General features: G+C 45.0%; 1 protein-coding gene across 3 annotated transcripts in view; it reads left to right on the forward strand.

The window, feature by feature from the left end:
- Positions 1-23771, forward strand: part of NaPi-III (Na[+]-dependent inorganic phosphate cotransporter type III) — a 222310-nt gene that overhangs the window by 22015 nt on the left and 176524 nt on the right. Inside the window, exon 1 of one of the 3 annotated variants that reach the window (XM_071586968.1) lies at positions 21380-21589. The exons of the other annotated variants lie outside the window; for them this stretch is intronic. The gene's annotated coding sequence lies outside the window, so the exon portion shown is untranslated. Of the gene's footprint in view, positions 1-21379; positions 21590-23771 lie in introns of those variants that run through there. 3 annotated transcript variants of the gene reach the window in all.

Here is a 23771-nt window from a genome sequence, read left to right on the forward strand (position 1 = left end):
TACATCCCTCGAGCGTCGTCGAACTTCTGTGTCAGGGTTTCTTTCGACGGAGGATTTCATTTTGATAGTTAATAGAAATAATAGTCTCCCGGTGCCGAGTCGAGGGACTGTCAGGGGGTTAGGCAATCATCGCGATGTCGTCTCGGAAGGTAATCGCAAACAGACCCTCGACTCTGTTCTTGTTGTCCTCCGTCAAGATCTTTGGGACGAATTAAGAGCAGGTCTTTCGCAGCGTCCAATTGTCAGTGATAATGGTGTGTGCACTGTCATATTATGTCAGTGCCAGTACGAGCTGCGATCATGGCCATCACACTTAAACCGGCGGTCTGAATTCAGCACTTGACGCACACGACAGGAAAAAATTGTTACCGATACTTTTAATACAAACCTTGTATTTCCACAAAAACCTGTACATTGTGTGAATTAGGACAAAAATAGTGTGTTTAAACGCTGTCGTTCGGCGCTTTTAAAGCGAAAACCGCGCAGCCATGATTTTAAGCGAGAGGAACAAGGCTGTTCGCCTGAATCGTCTCTCGCGGGAAATGGAAACCCGAGTCCGGTCAGTGGGTCCGACCGCTTGTCGCCCTTCTCGCGGCGAAGACAACCCGGCCCCGGGGCGAGCGCGAATCGGGGTTGCCTCCTCCCGCCCAAACGGATCCGTCCATTCGCGGAACCGCCGCGGGTGTTTTCGCGGTATTGCCCTGTCGGTGGGTGGGGGAGTGATTCCGGGGGGAGGGGGGGGCGCACGCACACACTAGCGCCCCTCCGTCCTGCCTTCCTTAATCTCTCCCCGGGGGAAGGAGGGTCAAGGCTTCCTCCTCTTCACTCGCTATCCGAATAACTCGATATCTCGCTTCACTCGCTATGGGTTAAATGGAAGAAGGGACCATTTGGTCTCAATTTCGCCCAAATAAAGACCACTATCTATCTATCTATCCGCGGGGGGGATTACATCACGGCGCCGCGGGGTTCTCTCCCTTTCCCCCGACCCGACATCTATATCACTAATCTCTCCGCAAGTTACCGAATTCGCACCTATTAGACAGGAAGTATGCATATCACTTATCACCTACACATTTCTACATCTATCGTCTGAACATGTGTGTGTATGCGTGTCTATATAAACGTACAAGGTCTGTCCTAAAAGTAGCAGGACTGAGTCGATTAAAAATACTTATCGACAGAATTGATACATTCGCTAAAAAGTCTTGGAAATAGCACCCTTCTGCTGCGTCCACACACCGCTGCCGGCGGGTCAAGTCACGCCTAGCACGCCCTCTGGAAGGCGGAGGCCGGAATTCTGCTAAGCTCCCTCGTCACGGCCTGTTGTAACGCTCCCACCGACCGTGGTGACGTCCTTTAAGCGCGGATTTGAGGTGAGGAAGTCCGTTGCGGCAACGTCAGGTCTGTACGGTGGCTGAGGCATGGTCGAGAAGCTCTTGGCACATCAGCGTGCGAGTTTGCTTTTCCATCGTCCGAGAGCATTCGCGGTACCAACTTCGCACACATCTTTCTCATTCCCCTATGTTCGGTAACAAATCGATGTACATCACTTCTAGGGATGCCTAGTTCATCAGATACCATGCGAACACTTAATCTGAGATCCCATTCCAACTAAGTCACTCTTGCAAGGTTTTCGTCACTATTTCATGCCGAAGGGTGTCCAGAACGTTCAGCGTCTTCAACGTCTTCTCTGCCCTCCCGAAACAACTAGTGCCACTCAAAAACACCCGATCTACCCTTGGCGTTATCACCAAAACCTGTCTTGACCATGTCATCGGTCTCTTTCCCGGTTTTGCCCAGTTTCACGCAAAATTGGATGGCACAGCGATGTTACAATAACCGGTTCATTACGGAGCGTAACGAGGTCACCTTATAAAGGTTTAACGAACGATCCGCCCCCCGCAAAGCGTCGGAGCCAACTGACACCGGCCTTTCCTCAGACTCCCCTCCCTCGAACCCAGCCAGAGAAAACGCCATCCGTCCGTCCGGAAGTCCTAATAATTTTGGAATAGACCTTGTATTTCCGCCTCTTACGAAACCACACTCCTAATTATGGTCTTATTCTTTTCTTAAAATCCCTACTCAAGAGTTCCTGCCATCAATCACTTCCTTATCCTCGTAAAGGCTTGTTGGCCAATCGCAGTCGCCAGCAGCGTATGTACTTCAACCAAGTTGTCCCTTGGCTCTTCAAATTGGCAAATCAACTTTTGAACCTGGGCTTGCTGTTGTGTTTTTATTTATACCATACCTATATGATTTTGGCTTCGCAGATCTGTTTATGTATGGAAGCCTGCTACGGGACATGATTGTTTGGGAAATATTCAAAGTAATGAATGATATTATTTAATTTCACCGTTTATCTTGGAGTACTCTTATCGAGATCGGTGTAAACATTGGAAGCGTATTATATTGGCGCTTTGTTTACAAATTAGAGAACCAGCATAACAATATACTACCAGTCGTTGTATTGTACAACTCTCAATGAAACAATAAGTGTCAATAGAATAATTGCGGTCTCTCTTAAGAATGCCCGGTGGTGAAGCATTACAAGTATCAGGAATTGTTGAGATAATGAAATCTTGGAGCCTTGAATGGGCGCCTTTTTAATATCCTTACGTCTTGCCCTCCAAGTGGCCGCAAGGGCGAGTGACTTAAGACGTTTGATCGACTACCATTGGAGCAAATGACGGTTATCTGCTGTTTCTGATTCTTAAGGTCGCGAATCGTGAGGGAGGGAAAGAGAAAGGGTGTAGTATTGTGTGTTGCTTCTGTTCGGCTCTATCAATTCCAATTTTAATTTCTCGTTTTGGTCTCTCCTACCAATATAATGGGGAGCTGTTATTACTCTTACTTCCCAAAGTTAAGCTCGATTCATTTTCATTATTCAGATAGTTAGTGATATGTGTGTGTATCAATCGTCATGCTTCTCCCAACCCTGGTCAGCCAATAACGAAATGGTGCCTTCTCTTTGTTCACGACAGTTTTTTCGGAAAGCGGACGGGTGTCATTTGTGTCGTGTTCGTTTGGAGCCATCCCTTCCAACCGACGCGGTGTCAAGGGGAGGTCTAACCCTAGCGGAACAACACCCCACTCTCGTTCTAATATTTCCCCGCTTGTCGTTTAGTTAACTCTAGTTCCTTTACGCCCGCAAACCTTTGTGTCTTTATGACTTGGTCCGTCTACCATACTCTCGCGACTCCTAGTCTCTACTTTTAAGGGTGGTGATAAGGATTTATTTTCACAGTTATTCATTGCTGCATTTTTTCAGATTTTATTTGATACCCACTCCTGACACCAAGCACGAACATTGTTAAGGCCGTTAGAAAAATCTTGACAGTGCGATTAGTTACTTAAATGTCGGTACATATAAGATATATGGATAGTCGTCTTTATTTTGGGGCGAGATTGAGAAAATGGAGTCTCTTCTACCACCCAACCCCTCCCACCGGAGGCATCCGAAGGTGCGCTTCCTCGTGCCTCGGCTATGGTACCGTTTGCCACTTGTAGTTGACTCTTCTGATGGATAGAACCTTTTCTGATTCTTACTTCTGTGTTTCCTATGAGGCCCTCCTTCCTTCACTACTAATCCTGCATCCTCGATAGCAGAATTCTTTTTCTTGTCCCGTGTTGTCTTTCCCTAGTCATTCATGGAAATGATCGTTCCCACTTGGACTGCAGACTTTAGTTATAGTTATGTTTGTCTTGAGGTTATACCTTTCCATCCCCTCCTCTATTCTAGCTAGTGGCATGCGTTTTTTTCCCTTTCAACGGTAGCCACGTCGTCCATATATTTTTATTAATGGATTCTGCAAATTCTGATGTTCAAATAAAATTTTCCCCATGGTCTTCGCTGTAGGTTTTATCGCATTCGAAGTACCAATAACCTATCGCGACATCTAGTCACCAGGCATGGTATTTCTTCTTTCTTTTGAGGAATGGCAACAGTGTATTCCCCTTTTTGGATTGGAAGAATCATACAATTCTTTGGCGAACATTTGTTTAAGTTCTCAACCGACTGCCAGCCACTTCGATCCTGCAAATATTGTTTAGTGAATAGGATTCACTCCTTTCACTGAGCTACATGTTATTAAAATGTTCTCTGAACTAAATTTATGAATATTCGAAACAGTATGAATCGCTTTGAAAGAACGCTCCTTTTGGTACAGGGCGACTAAGTGCGAAAGAAACAGTTTCAACGGGAGTTTTGCCTGATCCATGGACCCATAGTCATGAGTGAAGGAAAGGTTAGGCAATCGTGTCGAGACTTCAAAAATGGCCGCACAAACATACGCGATGAAGAGCAGGCCCTGTATATTCAAGCCGATGAATTCGTTCAACAAACGAACCGAGAACTAAGATCTGATCGACGATTGGCGATAGGTGTCCTCTAGCTGATACATACCCTCTTGTAGGACACACCACTATTTACAAAATCGTTATTAAAAATCTCGGACGTAAGAAATGGTGTGCAAAGTGGGTTCCGAAAATGTCAAGCGGCCAGCACAGAGAGTGAAGAATGTTGAGTGGACGAGCGTTTTTGGACCGCTGCCGACGGAGATGAATTACCATTGCATCCAGGGACCATTTTCTCTCCTTTCACTTGAAGCAGTGGCTGGCTGGACAAGACGAGGAGCTAGAGACCGATTCCCAGGAGGCGCATTCCTATGGCGAGGAATTCAAGACCAGACCAGAACCCCATTTTGTCTGGGCGTTTGCCCTATCTTGTAAAACTGCTTCGGTGCGACATCGTACACCCCTTCAGCTGTAGTGGTTGTACAATATGCACATAGGATATAATAACGAACGAAAGTGTAAGTGACGAACGTGTACCTTTCCAGTGTTAGTGAAGGAGAAGTTGAAAGAAAGACCACTAGTGGGTTGGCAATTGGCCGTAAATTAAGAAGAGAAACTAAATTAAATTACCTTAAATTAAGGGCTGGAACATGTTGCCCATTAACACGTCAACATGACGTAACATATTTACTAATCCTAAATCTTTTAAGATCAAACATCATACTATAACTCTGGTCTACAAACTACTTTTTTTTCTGTTTTGCATAAAAGAATTTATATATATATATATATATATATATATACTATATATCTATATATATATATATATATATATACTATATATCTATATATATATATATATATATATATATACTATATATCTATATATATATATATATATATATATACTATATATCTATATATATATACTATATATCTATATATATATCTATATATATATCTATATAAATATATATCTATATATATATATATCTATATATATATATATATATATATATATATATATATATCTATATATTTTAACTTTAGCTTTTTTTCCAATCTTTTATTATTTTTTTTATCTGTTTTTTTTCTTTTATATATTATTCGGATTTAACGGGGAAACGACCCTCGTGTTATTTACATCAGGACGACGTATGCATGTGGGCAGAATGAAGAGAAAGTGATGTCGTAGTATCGTGTATCGGGATATCGTTGAGACAGGAAAGAGTGGGCAGTTTGCGCCATGGGAGCAACCGGTGACTCCCTCATTCCCCTTTGCCCAATTGCACGTGCACGAGACCGCAGAATAATGAACTGATGTTTCGTGGCCCGGACCTTCTCCGGCGAGCGAGGGCAGCGCTGTCTCGGGGGGGAGACGGCGGAGGGGGCTCTAGGGGGAGGGGGTCGCTCACTTGGCCTCCCCGCGAGAGAGCAGGCCCAACCCCCTCCAACCATCATCCTGCCCGCCAGCCGCCTCAAACCCTTCCCCCTCTTCAACCCCCACGCCCACTTCATTCCCCTACCCAACTTAATTACCCCTCGCCCTCTTCAACCCCCCCTTCAGTCCCCCTCCCCTCTTCAGCCCCCTCCCCTATTCAGCCCCCTCCCCTCTTCAGCCCCCTCCCCCTCTTAATCCCTCTCCCCCCCTTCAGCCCCTCCCCCCTTCAGCCCCCTCCCCCCTTCAGTCCCCCTCGCGACCTTCAGGGATCGGGGAATTGGGTCGCGGCGGCGTTCGCGTGACCGAACTGCTTTTGTTTCCACCAGCATCTTCCGAACCCATCCTCACTCCCTCCCCGCCTTCCGCCGCCAATCTCTGCGAATGCCGTCGCCTCGAAAACGAAAATAGCCAACCGAAATTAAAACCGTGCAGTCGTCCTAGGTTTCCACCGCTTAATCGACAATTTTCTTCAATCATGCTTCGTTGGACCACCATGACCGATTTCAGTTGAAATCACGACGTTCTGAAAGGTGTCATTGTTATTGACGGGACGGATTGGCTTTGCTTTCTGCGAGTGTTTTCTTTTAAATTGAAAATGTTCAATTAAAGACGCGAAGGGTATTCCATTCTTTGGAATCTCAATGTATCATCGCTTCCATTAATTTTGCCAATCAATGTCTTGTTTATCGTGTGCGGGATATATTTCACTCGAAATTTCATCTTTCCTCTCCCCCAATTCCACCGAGGGCAGTGGCCACGAGATGAATGTCTATCGAGATGCTGCCACGCCCGCATTATTGATTGCCACGTATGATTTTTATCGGTCATGTATTAATAACGTGAAGCAGCGGAAATTCTTGCTATTTTCCCGTGCTAGGTGGCGATTCCTTCTAATGTTTGTCTTCGATTAAGAGCTGACCACAATCAAAGATGTATAAATTCGATTCAGAGGAGGCAAAGGAGAAAAATTGGTGCAGTTATCATAAGATGATAAATAAATATGTCAGACAGAGGTCGATGCTAGCGTAGATGTGATAATGGTTTGCATAAAAAGCATCGGGAAAAGTTCCGGAAAATAGATTTATTTTAGACGGGGCTGCAATGCCTCAAAATTCTTCAAAGTAAGTCTCTCGAGCGTCGGCACACCTTTGCCAGCAGCTTTTCTGGGACTCGAAGGCTCCCTGGTAAGCGGAAGGTCCTTAAGGGTTCGCGTGCAAGTTTCTTTGACGTAACTTTGGGCCTCATGGTGGTGTCCTTTGAGGGAGCATGTCACGTTTAGGAATAGGAATAATAGTCTTGCTGGTGCCAAGTCGGGACTGTAAGGGGATCGGGGAATCGTCGCGATGTCATTACGGATCTTCGCAAGCAGACACTCGGCTCTGCTCTTGGTCGTCCGTCAAAGACCTTTGGGATGAGTTTAGTGTAGATATTTCACATCGTCAAATTTAATGGTGTGTGCACTGTCATATGTCAATGCCAACACGAACTGCGATCGTGCCCACACTTAACTGAGTCTGAATTCATCACTTCACGTGCCTGTGAGGAAAAAATTGTTACCGATACTTTGGCATCATACACGGCTAGCTGCAACGAGCTTTCTTATGTATATTTTGAATTCCGAGAGAGGACCTTTCCGCTCGGGATTCGCATTGCACGAAGTGGATCCAGGGTGAGGCCCGAACAACATCAGATAACACCGCTCTCTAACTTTTTCATGATAATGTTTCAACAGTATATTTGGGGGTTTCCCAAGTTTCCTTAATTCTGCTCTTCAGATGTCCCTAACGTGCTTGCCTCTTGGTTGATCCGAAGATATTCTGACTCATAGGTATTTATACTTGGTCTTTCAATTTGCCTCATCGTCTGAATCTGAAGTTCTAACGGTCTCTTGATTCCTTTTTCCAGAAATTTATGGCTGCACATTTTTACGATTTAATTTGATACCCCGCTGCCGCCATAAATCTAGCCTAGCTCTAAAACTGTAAAGATCACTCGCTTCTTAGTTTGATCTGTTGCTAATATCTCGGTAGATGACCGTGAATAGCGAATTAGCTGACGTAGCCCGGTTGGCTTGACGATGAATGCCAGTGATGTAAATGAGAATAAGTAAGGGACCAGTAATGCGTCCCTGGAGGATGCTAGGTATTACTTTCACAAAGTCTAGCCTAATTCTATCAATTGTTACTTTTTGTTTTCCGTCAGAAGGAAAATCGTGAGCTGAATTCACTGCTTTTCTACTTATTCCACGTAATCGCAGTTTATGTTAACACTTATCATGAGATTCTTCCTCAAGCTCATTTTTGAGGTCTTGTTTTGTTGGTTCCCTTGACGTGAAAGTGGTCGTGGATGAAGTAACCGGATCATTTGCAAACACTACTCTTTCCGGACGTTTGTTTTTTGTTTTTGAAAAAAGTTCGATTATCTAGGATTTCATTGCCACGCGTTACTCGTAAGAGTTCTAGTCGGAAAACTTGGGAGACCGGGAAATAAATAGAGGCGTTGGATTCCAGTGTTATGGATATGAAAATATGATTCGAGAAAACATAGGCGAAGATAATGCTGTTATACCCACTCACAAAGAATGAAAATAAATGGTTTATTACCCTTGAAGGGAAACCAATTGGAGTTTTACGCCTGGAAGATCACACAAAACGGTGGATTGACAATTGCCAATACCCCGTTGAGGAAATATCTCCCAATCACTACGAGGAACTGACCAGCAAGTAACTTACGTTCCGGCCTAGCTAGGTAGTGGCTAGAGCTAAAGCCACCATCTTGGTGTCACTACACTCAGTGCGCATTCTGCTGTTGTATTGTGTGCAGACTGTGGTTCTTCTACTTTGTTTACTCTGCGAACTGTTAAAACGGGCGCTGCAATAGTAACTCCCGCGAGTTGTGAAGTGCGATTTGTGATTAGGGTACTACTGGTAAGAAACCAAATGCTAATTGTGATTTACGGGCAACTTTGCACGTAGTGCACGGAGACGGAATAATGAGTGAAGGTGGAGTGAGGCAGTGGTGCATTCAGTTTTAAAATGGCCACAGCACCAATGTTCACGACGAGGACCCCACAGTGGTCAGCCTAGCTACGTGACAGATGAACTGACGGTTGGCGAAAAATTGGCGAAAAAATTCGTGAAAATCGTCGATTTAAGATAACGGATCTCTCGCTATACGTGGCTTGCATCACAGCGCTGCTTAGACTGACGCGGAATAGCATTCTGGTGTGAACGAGTGGTTAGAATGTCAGGCGGCCGCAGAGTTCTTCAGAGACGGAATTGAAAAAGGCTTGTGTATCGTAATGATAAATTCATCAAGTTGAATGGTATGTATGTAGAAAAATAGTTTTAAAATATGCCTTTCGGATATATACAATAAAACGTTGTCTTATCACTAGGTTCATATTTTATTTCAAAAGGCATGTTATTTTTTGGAGCGCCCTCGTAATGAAAATAACAGATTATTCGCCCAAAAACAAGAATATTAAAAACAGAGATACGAGGCAAGTGAGAGAGAGTGGGTTAGTTTCTTGTGGGAGAGGGAATGGGCAGTGGAGGTTCCATTGTCGGTGTGCCGCGATCACCCTTCCTCGTGTCCCGAGTTCTTCGTCAGCAGACCTCGAGGGCGCGTCCATCTCCTCGACGCCTTTTGGCGGGGGTGACGCCCGCGGCGACGGAATTAGAAAGGGGGACGCAATTGGAACGCGGGACGGCATTGGAGCGCGGATGGCCTTGCTGAAAGATTCGTGCTCGTTAGTATGTTTTAATTCGTGGACCAAGGCGTAAATGGATGATTTTCTTATGACTATTATGTAACTACTGGCTTGGCGGCATCAATTAAAAGGAACTGACCCTCGCACGGAGATGTGTGAATTTGACACGTGCCGAAGGGTATAGTTCGGGGTGAGCTCTTCCCTAATTTCTTCAGCTAACCCTAGATTTACATGCAATCATGATACAAGACAAGGTACAAGACAAGATTCAACTTGCGATCCATCATATTTCTGCATGTTTGAGGATGTGGTGGGGGAGAAGAAAAAGAGTGCGAAGTAAGGTAGGCGGGGACAAAGAGGGGAAATATGGAAAACCCAAAGAAACAGGGAAACTAAAGAAATGGAGAGGTAAAACTGAGGGAGTGGGAAGATCGGAAGGCACTTGTGGTCATTAAATGGGAGGACGGTGGCAGGTATCCTGGCGGTAGGAGGGAGGGAAGGGTAAAAAAGGGTTAAGGGGAAATGGGAGGGATAGAGGCAGGTTGAGGGATGAGTTATACCTGTAAGTGATTCTCAGAAGGACATTATCAGGGAAGGGTTGTTCGACTGAGAGTGGAGGGTAGGGGGTGGTTGTTGAATGGGAAACTACACAAAGGGTGGAGTCAGTTGGAGAGAGGGAGTTTCACTGTTTGTTGTGGAAACAGGATTCTGAGGAGAGGAGGGTGATTTATAAAAATATTGACATTTAAAAGAACATTCATATTTAATTTTACAATTTCAAATTGCTCTAAAATATCAAGTCGTTTGCCCTTATTTTCGTAGTAAATAAGGGCCAAATAAATAAATATGATGTATTACAAGTTGAATCTTGTCTTGTAGTTGAATATGGTTCGATGAGCTGAAACGCGTTGTACGTTACTGGTAAATGAGTGGAAAGGGGTAATTGCCACTACATGTCGCCTGAATCTGGAATCTGGAAAATATACATGCATGGTACCCTGCAAGCCACTGTTAGGTTGTGCGGCAGGGGGCAATTCCGCCCCAGACTACATCAACATCTGCACAATACCCACAAGCCGCCGCAAAGGCGTGTGGCGGGGGGTGATAGGTCACCACCCGTAAAAGAGAATAAAAACACAAAATCAACCAATTCATGCAAATTTACACCCACAGAGGCTGATGAGATATTCATGCAAAAACCTTTTAACTTATACGTATGCAAATACGTATAATATCAACTAACATACACAGGCAGTTACGAATATACTTTATGTATACGCAATGTGTAACCTCGTCCTCACTTGTAATTGGAATGCCTTTAATATATCCATAGTGACTTCGATTTCTTTATATTATGATCCCTAATTGTTTGGGGATAGAACGAGTCTTCGTATCCATCTGCATTGGAGGTTGTCTCTTTTATCTTATCTTTGTGGTATGATCTACCCAAGTACTGTGGGGCCATAATAATTTCTTCATTGTCTTTATTAAACTCATTTGTTCTGAACCTTTCTATAAGTATAAGTCTCGCTTATTCACTTCGCATCTCAAGCGGACACCCACCCTAATGCCCCTAAAAGGCCTCTCACACTCCTTATTGTAATTTTTTTTGTTTATACCCACTGCTAGGGTGTGTGGCAGGGGGTGAATGCACCCCAGAATAATTTTACCAGAACATGACCCAATCGCAGTCGGACAGTGTGAGTCTGATCCCCTATCGTTCGAGGAAAAAATGGCATCTTAAATCTATCTGTTCTACACTTAATCTCTATAATTTTATTGACATGATCTCGCCTACCGTAGTACGATGGGGGCAATAATACATTTTCAACATCACTGCTGGAGAGACCTCTTTCCAATTCATATGCAAGAGCTTCAATCTGTAATTTAACCTTCGTTCCGTGAGTGATACCCAGCTTAGCTGCTCTAATATTATGGATTGGCTACTTAGTTTATCATCACAGCGCTTTGCAAATCAAGCTCCTCTACGCTGAACGCGACCCAATTCGGCAATTAACCACCATCCGCCTGTGTTAAGAACTGAGCAATGTCGACATCCTGGATATCGTCCGTTCGGCACCTTTATGAACGACTTTTATGTTTGTGTACATTTGAATGGAAATGCTGTGTATTTACCGTCTCGGCCGCTATCCGTGGCCTCGGCCTTGATGGGAGGTGGATCACCCAGGGTGATCAAGGGTTGAGGTACTAAATGAATACGTCATTTTTCGTCTCTAGTGTTGAGAGGAAAGGAAGGAAGTGAGCTGACGTTTCAAGGAAGAGCGCGCTACAGTTACGATACAGTTCGTATTACAGCATCATCTCCTAAGCAGGAAGCTGCGTCTCTGCGACCAGAGACTGCCCCCGAGGACACTCTTGCGATTGGTTGGCTGCCCTTGTGTTTTGTTGATGATCGCCGTCGCGTTTGCTCTTCATTCCTCTCTCTCTTGGGACACAAGTGCTCTCTGTGTTGTCGTTTTGCAGGATTTCGAATTGTCGGAGACTCTTCCCGGTATCGCTTACCGTCGCTTGGAAATGAGCCTCTTGGCTGCAATTGGGGAGGGCTTGCCCCCTTGCTTTACTTGCTGTGCTCTGTTGCCAAGTCTCCACTCGACGCTCCAGGGAAATCCAAACTGGTTACCAAGTGCATACGCGCGGCTCCTGGCTTCTTCCTCTATTGGTTTTAGTATCGCACGTGATTTGCTGTGAGCCAATGAACACCGAGGAAAATCGAAGCATATGGATGTGCCAAGGGAATGCCAAAGCGAAGTACAATTGCCAAAATATATGTAGAATATGGAGAGAGGCGAAGCAGGCGACAGTATTGAGGGAGTCCTGGAAGGGGGGGAGGGGCAGAACGGGCTCCAAAGAGGGTGGACTCGCCCCCTCTCACCTTTCCACGCAGATTATTTCTTGCTTGAATGCTGTATATTGTGTAGTATTTTACTCTTAACTCTCCTCCCAAAGCATTCGTCTTCATTAGGTCCTCTCACCGTTGTATTTTTAGGAAGAGGTTTCACATTCTACTCTTCGCTTTTCCCCACTCACCTGCACGTCTCTTGTATCTTACGATACAATTATTCTACATGTTTTTTTTATAAAAGGTATCAAGGAAAGTTTCGTATAAATAGATTTATTTCAGATTTTGCTACAATGCCTCAAATTCCCCTTCAAAGTAAATCCCTTGAGCGTCGACACACTTTTTGCCAGCGTCTTTTCCACGCCTCGATGGCTCCGTGGTGGGTGGATTCCGGATAAGGGTACTCTTAAGGGTAAGCTTCTTAGATGGAGCTTAGGGTCCTCCATGGTGGTGTCCTTTGATGGAGGATTTCACTTTTACAGGGAATAGGAATAATAGTCTGCTGGTGGTGTCAAGTCGGGACTTTTCGGGGGTTGGGGATTCGTCGCGATTTCGTTGCAGAAGATCTTCGCAAGCAGACACGCTCGACTCTGCTATCTTGGTCGTCCGTCCAAAGACCTTCGGGAGGACAAGTTTAGCGCAGATCTTTCGCATCGCCAAATTTTCAGTGATACCGTCATCTTGTGAATTCTCATCTCGTTCTTCATCTCGTTTCCGTTCCGTCCATCTTATGAATACCATTACGATCTGCGATCATGCGCACACTTAGTAACCGACGGCCCGAATTCTGCACTTCAAGCACACGTCAGGGAAAAGTTGTTATCGATACTTAACTACTAACCTTGTATAATATACCACTTCAGAGGTTACTTTTGACAGTGACCCAATTCTTCCCTAGTCAACGTTGAGTAGCGTATCAAAGTTATTGGAGGAGTTGTGTAAGGAAGCACTCTCGGAGGAAAGGCTTGCGAATCTACAGATGGTAGATTAAATGCCTTGCACTAATTGAAATGATGTATCTTGAATCTACTAGCATCATCTAGCGATGATGTTGAAAATGTATTATTACCCCTATCGTTCTACAGTAGGAGAGACAATGTAAATTAAATAAGGGAGATTATGTGTAGAGCAGATAGATGTAAGATGTCATTTTCCCCACGAGCGATAAGGGATCAGAATAACGTTGTCCAACCGAGCTTGGGGAGAAGTATTTGGAGTCAAAAGTGGTGTGGTATGTAATCACCTCCTGCCACACCACCTAGTGGTAACTTGCAAGGCACCATGTATCTATGTAATCTTGTGGTGACTCTGCCATATTTCATCATTCCCATCTCCATTTAAATTGACCTCTCTATCTTCCGTATGGGACCTTCCTACTAATATCCTCCATTTAGTCAATTATTCGACACCTTCTCTGCCCTCCCAAAACAACTAGTGCCACTCAAAAACACCCGATCTACCCTTGGCGTTATCACCAAAACCTGTCTTGACCATGTCATCGGTCTCTTTCCCGGTTTTGCCCAGTTTCACGCAAAATTGGATGGCACAGCGATGTTACAATAACCGGTTCATTACGGAGCGTAACGAGGTCATGTCATAAAGGTTTAACGAACGATCCGCCCCCCGCAAAGCGTCGGAGCCAACTGACACCGGCCTTTCCTCAGACTCCCCTCCCTCGAACCCAGCCAGAGAAAACGCCATCCTTCCGTCCGGAAAAAACTTAAGTCCTACTAATTTTGGAACAGACCTTGTATCTCTCTAAGTGTTCCCCAAGCATCTGGCCCTTTTGCTTTTAATGCTCCTTAACAATTTGCCTCTTCCTTTCAGCTGTAGATTTGCGGTTTCTACATTCACGCTCCCCGCCAAGTTTCGAATTCTAACACGGTGCCTTGCACATATGCCTCCCGATGTTTTCGGATTACTCCCGCGCTAAACCATTTGGCTTTACGACGTTTCAGCGGCACGTCGGTGGGCATGAGGCCCGCTTCGGATCTCGACGACGCCCAATGGGAGAATGGCGGCGACGGATGAACTGTCGCCCCGCGAAATTGGCGCGGCGCGCCAGAGCAACGCGAATACCTCGGGCGTCTTTGAAGGTGCTCATTAAATATGGATAGAAAATAGGAATAGATTGGAGGGATAGGGGGCTAATCCGCAACCTGTACATGTCTCAGACTGCACAGGTGCGAGTGGAGAACGGGGATTCCGGATGGGCAGCGTTAGGAAGGGGTGTAAGGCAGGGTTGCTCATTATCACCGTTGCTGTTCAACCTGTATGCAGAGGAAATGATCAAAGAGGCATGGGAAAAACTCGAGGTAGGAATGAAAGTGGGCGGGGAACTCGTAAAATCAGTTAGGTTTGCTGATAACCAAGCTTTAGTTTGTCAGTCAGCCAAGGGGTTGCAAGCATTGCTGATTGAATTGGAAATTCAGTGCGACAGGTATGGGATGAGAATCAAAATTAATAAAACAAAGGTTATACGATTTTCCAGAAAGAAAAAGGCCAAGCTTAACATTAAAATAGGAGGGCAAAAACTAGAGCAGGTAGAACAGTTAACGTATTTCGGTAGTGTTTTGGACCAACACGGTCAAAATAGTAGGGACGTAAGGAGAAGAATTGTGCTAGGCAAGGAGCCTTTCACAAGGAGGGAGTTGATGACGGGGACTTTGAGTAAGGATGTTAAGAAAAGGCTCGTAAAAACTTTGATATGGATCGTAGCTATGTGCGGCGCGGAAACGTGGTCATTGAAGTAGGAGGATAGACGTAGACTGGAGGCTTTTGAAATGTGGGTGAGGAGAAGAATGGAGATGGTGAGATGGACAGAGAAGAAAGCAAATAGGAAGTACTTGGTATGGTGGACGAGGAGAGGGGTCTGTTGGTAGAAATCCTATGGAGGCAGGAAAAGTGGATGAAGGGGTAATTGACTGGCAGTTGGATGTTGAAGACTGTAATAGAGGGGAGAATGTTAGGCAAACGAGGAAAGGGAAGGAACAGGATGAGGATGTTGGACGGGATGACGGGAGGAAGAAGGTACTCGGAGATGAAGGGGGACCTGGTGTAGAGTAGGATGCGGGATGTAGTGTGTATATATATATATATACGAGGGTCATCCGGAAAGTAGTACCCGTTCGTGAAATAAAGACACAAAAGTAAATATTAACAAACATAAAAAATTTTATTTGAAAGAGGATACTTTAAACTACTTCTCAACATAATCTCCAAGCAAATTAAGGCATTTGTCATAACGTGTGACAAGTTTCTGTATTCCTGCTGCATAGTCCTTCGCCGCCAGCTCATTGAGATACGCGAGGGACCCATCTTGCACAAATTTTTGCATAATGCAGATGGTGTTTAACAATTTCATGAACAATTGTTCGAGAAACATTGGGAAAATGCTCACAGATGTCATCAATTGTGACGCGCCGATCGTTCCTCACGAATTCGTCAACTGAGCTCACCAGTTGGTCTGTAATGACAGACGGTCTCTCCGAACGCTCATCGTCGTGTGTGTTCCCCCTCCCCATGTTGAAGTTGCGACACCACCGCCGAACAGACGACTCGTCCATTACATTGTCTCCATACACCTCCTTTAATTGGCGATGAATATCACATGGGCGAACGTTTCTTGCATTGAGGAATTTAATCACTGCCCTCACTTCACAACTGGCGGCGTTCTCAATTTTTTAAACATTGTAAACAATCACAGAAACAACACAGGCAATGCTAGCGTCACGCAACTTGGCTCAGAGAAGGCAGACAAGCCACTGAAGCTATCTGACCTCGTCCAGCGGCTACTCGCGTCGTCAGCACTTCATGCGGCACGAACGGGTACTACTTTCCGGATGACCCTCGTGTATATATATGTGTATATATATATATATATGTGTATATATTTTTTTTAAGGTAATCTACCGGTTAAGGTAGGTTTTTGGATGGACACAACTAACTACCAAACAAATATTTTATTACTCCTAACAAAACACAAAATCCATCATCCTACTCTATATCAGGTCCCTCTTCATCTCTGAGTACTTTCTTCCTCCCTTCATCCCGTCCAACATCCCTATCCTGTTCCTTCCCTTTCCTCTTTTGCCCAACATTCTACCCTCTATCACAGTCTTCAACATCCCACTGCCGGTCAATACCCCCTTCATCCACTTTTCCTGCCTCCACAGGATTTCTCCCAACAAACCCCTCTCTTCTCCCACCATACCAAGTACTTCCTCATTTGTTTTCTTCTCTGTCCATTTCACCTTCTCCATTCTTCTCCACACCCACATTTCAAAAGCCTCCAGTCTACGTCTATCCTCCTGCTTCAATGACCACGTTTCCGCACCGTACATAGCTACGCTCCATATCAAAGTTTTTACGAGTCTTTTCTTAACATCCTTACTCAAAGTCCCCGTCATCAAATCCCTCCTCCTTGTGAAAGCCTCTTTGCATAGCGCAATTCTTCTCCTTACGTCCCTACTACTTTGACCGTGTTGGTCCAAGACACTACCGAAATACGTAAACTGTTCTACCTGCTCTAGTTTTTGCCCTCCTATTTTAATGTTAAGCTTGGCCTTTTTCTTTCTAGAAAATCGCATAACCTTTGTTTTATTAATATTGATTCTCATCCCATACCTGTCGCACTGAATTTCCAATTCAATCAGCAATGCTTGCAACCCCTTGGCTAACTGACAAACTAAAGCTTGGTTATCAGCAAACCTAACTGATTTTACGAGTTCCCCGCCCACTTTCATTCCTACCTCGAGTTCTTCCCATGCCTCTTTGATCATTTCCTCTGCATACAGGTTGAAAGGCAACGGTGATAATGGGCAACCCTGCCTTACACCCCTTCCTAACACTGCCCATCCTGACTCCTCGTTTCCCACCCGCACCTGAGCAGTCTGAGACATGTACAGGTTGCGGATTAGCCTCCTTTCCCTCCAATCTATTCCTATTTCATCAATATACTCATTAGTTTTTCCCAATTCACTCTATCAAACGCTTTTTCGAAATCTACGAAACAGGCAAATACCTCCTCGTTGTGTTCTATATTCCTCTCGATTAATAATCTCATTACTGTAATGGCATCACGCGTACCTCTCCCCTTCCTAAAGTAATCATTTGCCCTACTCTCTATCCTTTTGTTTATGATCCTGAGAACAACTTTAGCTGCGTGGGATATCAAACTAATTGTCCTATAGTCCTCACATGACGTGGCCTTTACCTTTTTCGGAATGGGAACTAAAACTGATCTCACAAAGTCTTCCGGCCAGATTCCCTCCTCATAAATACTACGGATCAGCCCATATCGTCTCTTCCTCCCACATTTTCCTAAGCAATTTAAAAGTTCCACGGGAATGTTATCTACCCCCACGGCCTTATTTAGTTTCATCTCTCTTAATGCCCTTTCTATCTCATTGTCTAGTATGCCTGGACCTAAGCTGCCTTCCTCTACGTCATTTTCTTTTTCAATGTCTAACTTTGTTGGTCTGAGTTCTTTACTATACAGTTCTTCTATATACTCCTTCCATCTCTCTTGGATCTTTCCTGCGTCAACTATTACCTTACCCGCCTTATCTCTAACTGTTAGCATAGCTCTTCCTTTCTTACTTCCCGATAACGATTTAACTTTGCTGTACAGCGCATCGATTTCACCCTTCCTCTGCAGACTTTCCATATCCTCGCACTGCGTCTTCCACCATGCTTCTTTTACTTTATTTGTTGCCCGCCGCAATGTATTGTTCAATTCTTTGTACTTCATTTTGCCTAATTCTGTATTTAAATTCTTCCATTTTCGCCGCTCATTCATCTTTGTAATCATCTCATCCGTGATCCATGGTTTCCTAGTCCTTTTAGCGTTAACGGTCCCAATAGTGTCTTTTGCGGCTTTAGACAACCCTTTCTTGATCATTTCCCATTTTTCTTCGATAGTACTAAGCCCTTTACCATCCTCCATGATTTTCTCTACCGCCTGTTTGTATTCCTTCCTTTTCAACCCATTTAATGCTTCTACATTCCATTTTCTAACTCGCCGCCCCTGCCTTATCTTTTTGAAACGTACGCTACATTTCATAACAACTAAATTGTGGTCTGAGTCCGCATCCGCTCCCGGGAAGCTGTGGGAATTTATCACACTGTTCCTAAACCTGTGTCTAACCAGGATATAATCTAGCTGATATCTTCCTGAGTCACCTGGCATTTTCCATGTATACCTGCGTCTTTTGTGGTGTCTAAACCAAGTGTTGGTGATGACTAACCCCTGTCTTCTGCAGAACTCAACTGCTTTCTCCCAGCATTGCTGAGTGAATTGGAAATTCAGTGCGACAGGTATGGGATGAGAATCAATATTAAGAAAACAAAGGTTATGCGATTTTCTAGAAAGAAAAAGGCCAAGCTTAACATTAAAATAGGAGGGCAAAAACTAGAGCAGGTAGAGCAGTTTACGTATCTCGGTAGTGTTTTGGACCAACACGGTCAAAGTAGTAGGGACGTAAGGAGAAGAATATCGCTAGGCAAAGAGGCTTTCACAAGGAGGAGGGAGTTGATGACGGGGACTTTGAGTAAGGATGTTAAGAAAAGACTCGTAAAAACTTTGATATGGAGCGTAGCTATGTACGGTGCGGAAACGTGGTCATTGAAGCAGGAGGATAGACGTAGACTGGAGGCTTTTGAAATGTGGGTGTGGAGAAGAATGGAGTAGGTGAAATGGACAGAGAAGAAAACAAATGAGGAAGTACTTGGTATGGTGGGAGAAGAGAGGGGTTTGTTGGGAGAAATCCTGTGGAGGCAGTAAAAGTGGATGAAGGGGGTATTGACCGGCAGTGGGATGTTGAAGACTGTGATAGAGGGTAGAATGTTGGGCAAAAGAGGAAAGGGAAGGAACAGGATAGGGATGTTGGACGGGATGAAGGGAGGAAGAAAGTACTCAGAGATGAAGAGGGACCTGATATAGAGTAGGATGATGGATTTTGTGTTTTGTTAGGAGTAATAAAATATTTGTTTGGTAGTTGTGTCCATCCAAAAACCTACCTTAACCGGTAGATTACCTTAAAAAAAAATATATATATATATATATGTATATGTATGTATATATATATATATATATATATATATACTATATATATATATATATATATATATATATATATACACACTGGACGTTGAGTAAGGATATTAACGAAATATACGTAAAAACTTTGATATTAAGCATAGCTATGTACGGCGCGGAAACGTGGTCATTGAAGCATTAGGATAAGCGTAGATTGAAGACTTTTGAAATGTGGTCGTGGAGAAGGTGAAATGGACCGAGAGGAAAACAAATGAGGAAGTACTTGGTATGGTGGGCGATGGGAGGGGTTAGTTTGGGGATTCCTATGGAGGCAGTAAAAATGGATGAAGGCCATATTGGTTGGCAGTGGGATTTTGAAGACTGTAATAGAGGGGAGAATGAGAGGAAAACGAGGAAAGGGAAGGAACAGGATAGGGATGTTGGACGGGTTGAACGGAGGGAGGAAGTGCTCGGAGATGAAGAGTGACTAGATGTAGTGTAGGTTGCTGGATTGGGTTTTGTTAGTAGTCACAAAATAATTAAAAAGAAAGTAACGTAATGATAAGCCATAAACACAATAATCAACCCGAAGGTCCGTTTAGTAGGTGATGGTATAGTTCACCCAGTACTAAGCCATATACGGCGTGTGAAATTCACACATCAGGGAAGGGGGGGGCAGTTCCTTTCCCTGTGCCGGTTATGGTTTCCCAGGAAGATCTGGTACCTGAAAAATCACTTTAGCTTGGGTAGAGCTGCAGGTGCTCAGAGTGCCTCGCCCGGGAATCGAACCCGGGACCCTCCGTTCAGCAGTCTAACGCTCTACCTCCTGGACTATCGCGACCCACAACGCAATGATATGCATATTTAAAAAAAATTTATGTAAACTTATGTTCCATATTTTATTTATTTAGCCTTATTCCGTAAACAGCACTTTTCGGCCTTTACATCGGATTATTCACAGTGATAGCAATGTAATTAGACACCCAAACCCTAGTGGGAGGAAAACCCACCCAGGCGGGAATCGAACCCGCGACCGAGGACGTTACCCCGCCGCCACCTTGACCGGTAAACTTAAAAATAAAAAAATGGCGACTTTTGAACTAATGTTTTGCTTGAAGAAATCAATCAATCGTAAGAAGCAGTCATGGTTGAATCTCTGTGATCGAAGGGGGGGTGGGGGAGGATATGATGATGTTGCGCCAATCTGGTGCCGTTTGCGGGGATGCCAGGGGGCGCCACTGCAATGTGTGGGTGCGAAGGTGTCTCTTTGCGAGCGAGTGCTTGAGCAGTCGGCGTAAACTAGGGATCGATCCTTCCGAAACACATCTCTCGCCGATATTGCCCGCCGTGGTGGTCAATACGACGTATCAGCGCGCCATTCGACCGTCTCGAGAGAAATGTGCGAAGTGATATGGCACGCGGATCGCGTGTGACTTAACGGCGTTGGAGTGGTGCGAATTTTCGTCCTTCGCCTGTTTCCCCACCCTCTCCCCCTCCCCTACCACCGTCCCCCATCCCCCTGCCAGCCATATCCTCCGTCCCTTCCGCCAGTGGCGCCGCAATCAACCCGTCGGCGGCGGGCGGTGGCACTTCAGGGATGCGGAGAGCGAGAGTCAGTGCTTCGCTCCTTCGTCGAACACGTGGTCACCAGCTCTCGTCGGCACCGAATAGCGCGCGCCATTCGTCGTTAGTGTTTGCGCGCGTGTGGTTGATCCTCTGCTGCATGTGAGGGTGATGTGTGTGTGTGTTTAGATGATAATGGCGCACTTGTGGGCGGTGTAAAACGTAAAAGTTTTTAATATATATTTATATAAATTGCGCGTTGTGTATGTCTCGCCGCTGAGTTCAGTCAGACGCCCTTGTGATCTCTATCCGGGGTCACGAGTTTACTACGCACACGCGCCGCTTCTGCTTCTTCGTCTCCCGGAGAGGACGGACGTCTTCACTTTTCATATTTCTTCTTCAACGTAGAATAGCGACAGAGAGAGAGAGAGTCGCATGCCGCAATATATATATATCATCAATATTCTTTCACTCTCTGGCTTTACTTTTTCTGTGGCATTCAGTCGGCGATAAAGTCGAGCGCGCGCGCTCTTTAGTGGATCCGTACGTGTCCGTGTTGTGGTCACGCCGGCCACTCTCCCTGTCGGCCGCCCTTCGGAGGTCCACGGCGCCGTCGCTTCCGCAGTGGGTGGAATTTGGACGCCGTCGTCGCGTCGATTGGCAGCGCCGGACCAGAAGGTAGGGGAGGGGAGGGTGTTTTTTGAGTTCGCTGGTTTTTTCCTCGTGTGTGCTTTTTCCATTCATTTATTTATTTCCGGTTAATCTTGGCGTTTGGCCGCCGCAGGAGGCATCCCTTCCTGGGCGTGGACGAATGACAGGAGGGGGGGAGGGAAGGGAAAGGGGTGGGGTGGAATAGGGACAAGGACGCGGGAGTTCCCGAGGCGCGCCTTGCCAAATCCCGGAATCGTGAATTTATTTATTTTTTTAAACCACAGGGGGATAAATATTGTGATGAGGTCGTGGCGTGGAATTCGGGAATTCGACCTTGAAATGTGTCGCCTTGAATTGATTCGTTCGCTTTCGCTTTCTCGTGTTACTTTTGTCGTTCGGGAAACGAAAGAAAAAACAGTTCGTTCATCGATTTTATTAACGTAAAAACGACGACACATCCAATTCTGTTGCCATTGTGTACCTTGTACGTTATTTTTATAGAAATGATTGCTCTGCCTACATATTACGTCCTTCGGTTAAATATAATAGGTGTTATACAGGTTGCGGCAGCATAACGCTTTTTGAAAACAGGAAGTTATGTTTCCGCACCCTGAATATGATGGCGAATTAAGTCCAGGAAAGAAAAACTAAAACCACAGAAGCGTACAAAGAGGAATCTGTTTCGAAAAAAAGAAGAAGCGGACTCGGAAAAAAACAGTTCTAATAAAAGTTGCTTCAAAAAAATAAAATGCAATCGCAACATTAAGAATTACAATTATGACAGCCTTTAATTGTACGGTTCATTTCTTTCGTGTGTTATTTTTAATATATTTTTGCCTTAGTAATGATTTTCTTCTTCTCGCAAGTAACACTTATACTACAGACACGTTTCTTGTGAAATGCTATGTAATATTAACATTGTGAAATGACCGGTGAAGGTGGGTCTCTCCCCCCGGGGCGTTGGCAGTTAGCTCGAAAGGACTGTGTCACTGAACCACGTCGTCGTCTTGCTATATGGCTACACATGTATTTTAACGATTACTTTTCAACTCTTATTGAATCTACTGCAAAATTTTAGTGACGTGAAATACTGAATTAGCACATTCAAGTTTGGTGCGAACTCAATTTTTTCGAACGTAAATCAATAGAAAAAAGAAAATTGGAGAGGAAGGATTGAGATTCATCTTTTATTACTCGTGCGCTTTATCCAATTGTAAATAGTTCAGCAAATTTCTTATCTTTGCAAACGTTTCCTTAATTATAATTTGGAAATTTTTCCATGAATCTCATGGAAATATTATTAGGCGCCATTCCGTGATTTTCTTCCTTATTTTATCGCTGTCACGTGGCTCAAGCTGACCCTGACCCCGCATCCCCTCGGCCGGTGAAGGGTTTCGGTTCCAGCGGTGGCTGGGTCAGTCCCAGTACTCGCCGGGGTGATTTTTCCGGCGAGTGTTCGTGGCGGCGGAAGGTGACGGGCTCGCTCGAGGGGGAGGGAGGCTGCTGGAGCCAGGGGGGCAGGGGCAGGGCGACCGTCGTCGGTGCGTGGGGAGAGGGGGGAGGAATCTTCACCCATTTGGTTACGTGGGTTGGGCAGGGGGGAGAAGGGCTCGGTAGTTGTGGCGCAGGGTCCCGAGTTCCAATCCGAGCGACCATTGCCCCACTCCATCCATGCCTTCAGTGAGAATGGTCGGCACAGCGGCCGCCATGCCGAGGGGAAGAGGAGCGTGGTCGGCGGAGGGGCAGTGGTGCGGGCGGTCGTCGCCGGGAGGAAGAGCCCTGTGGCCACGGACATGGTATCTCAGGGATGAATTTTTGAAAAAGAGCGACACCCTCCCGAACACCTACTGCATTGGGAACGCCGAAATGGGATAAGTAGACTCAAGTAAATATCTCGGCATATTGAAATGAAATTGACTTTGTAATTCCACGCACTTTATTTAATGAACACGGCCCAGGTTTCGACGTTGAACGTCATCATCAGGTCTTCAACGTCGAAACCTGGATATGGGTTCTTTAATAAAGTGTGTGTAATTACAAAGTCAATAATTTCATTGCAATATGTTATGCAATTTCCATAAAGTGACGCTGGAGACAGCAAATACTTGGGCGTTACCCTCACTCTTAACCTCTCCTGGGTGAAACGCACACGGGGAATATGTGGACAAGCTAACATCAGGATTTATTAGAAGAGTACTGGGTAAATGTG

The sequence above is a fragment of the Hetaerina americana genome, unplaced genomic scaffold (genome assembly GCF_022747635.1).
Source record: "Hetaerina americana unplaced genomic scaffold, ioHetAmer1.1.p SCAF_28, whole genome shotgun sequence".
In the NCBI taxonomy this organism is placed as follows: Eukaryota; Metazoa; Arthropoda; class Insecta; order Odonata; family Calopterygidae; genus Hetaerina; species Hetaerina americana.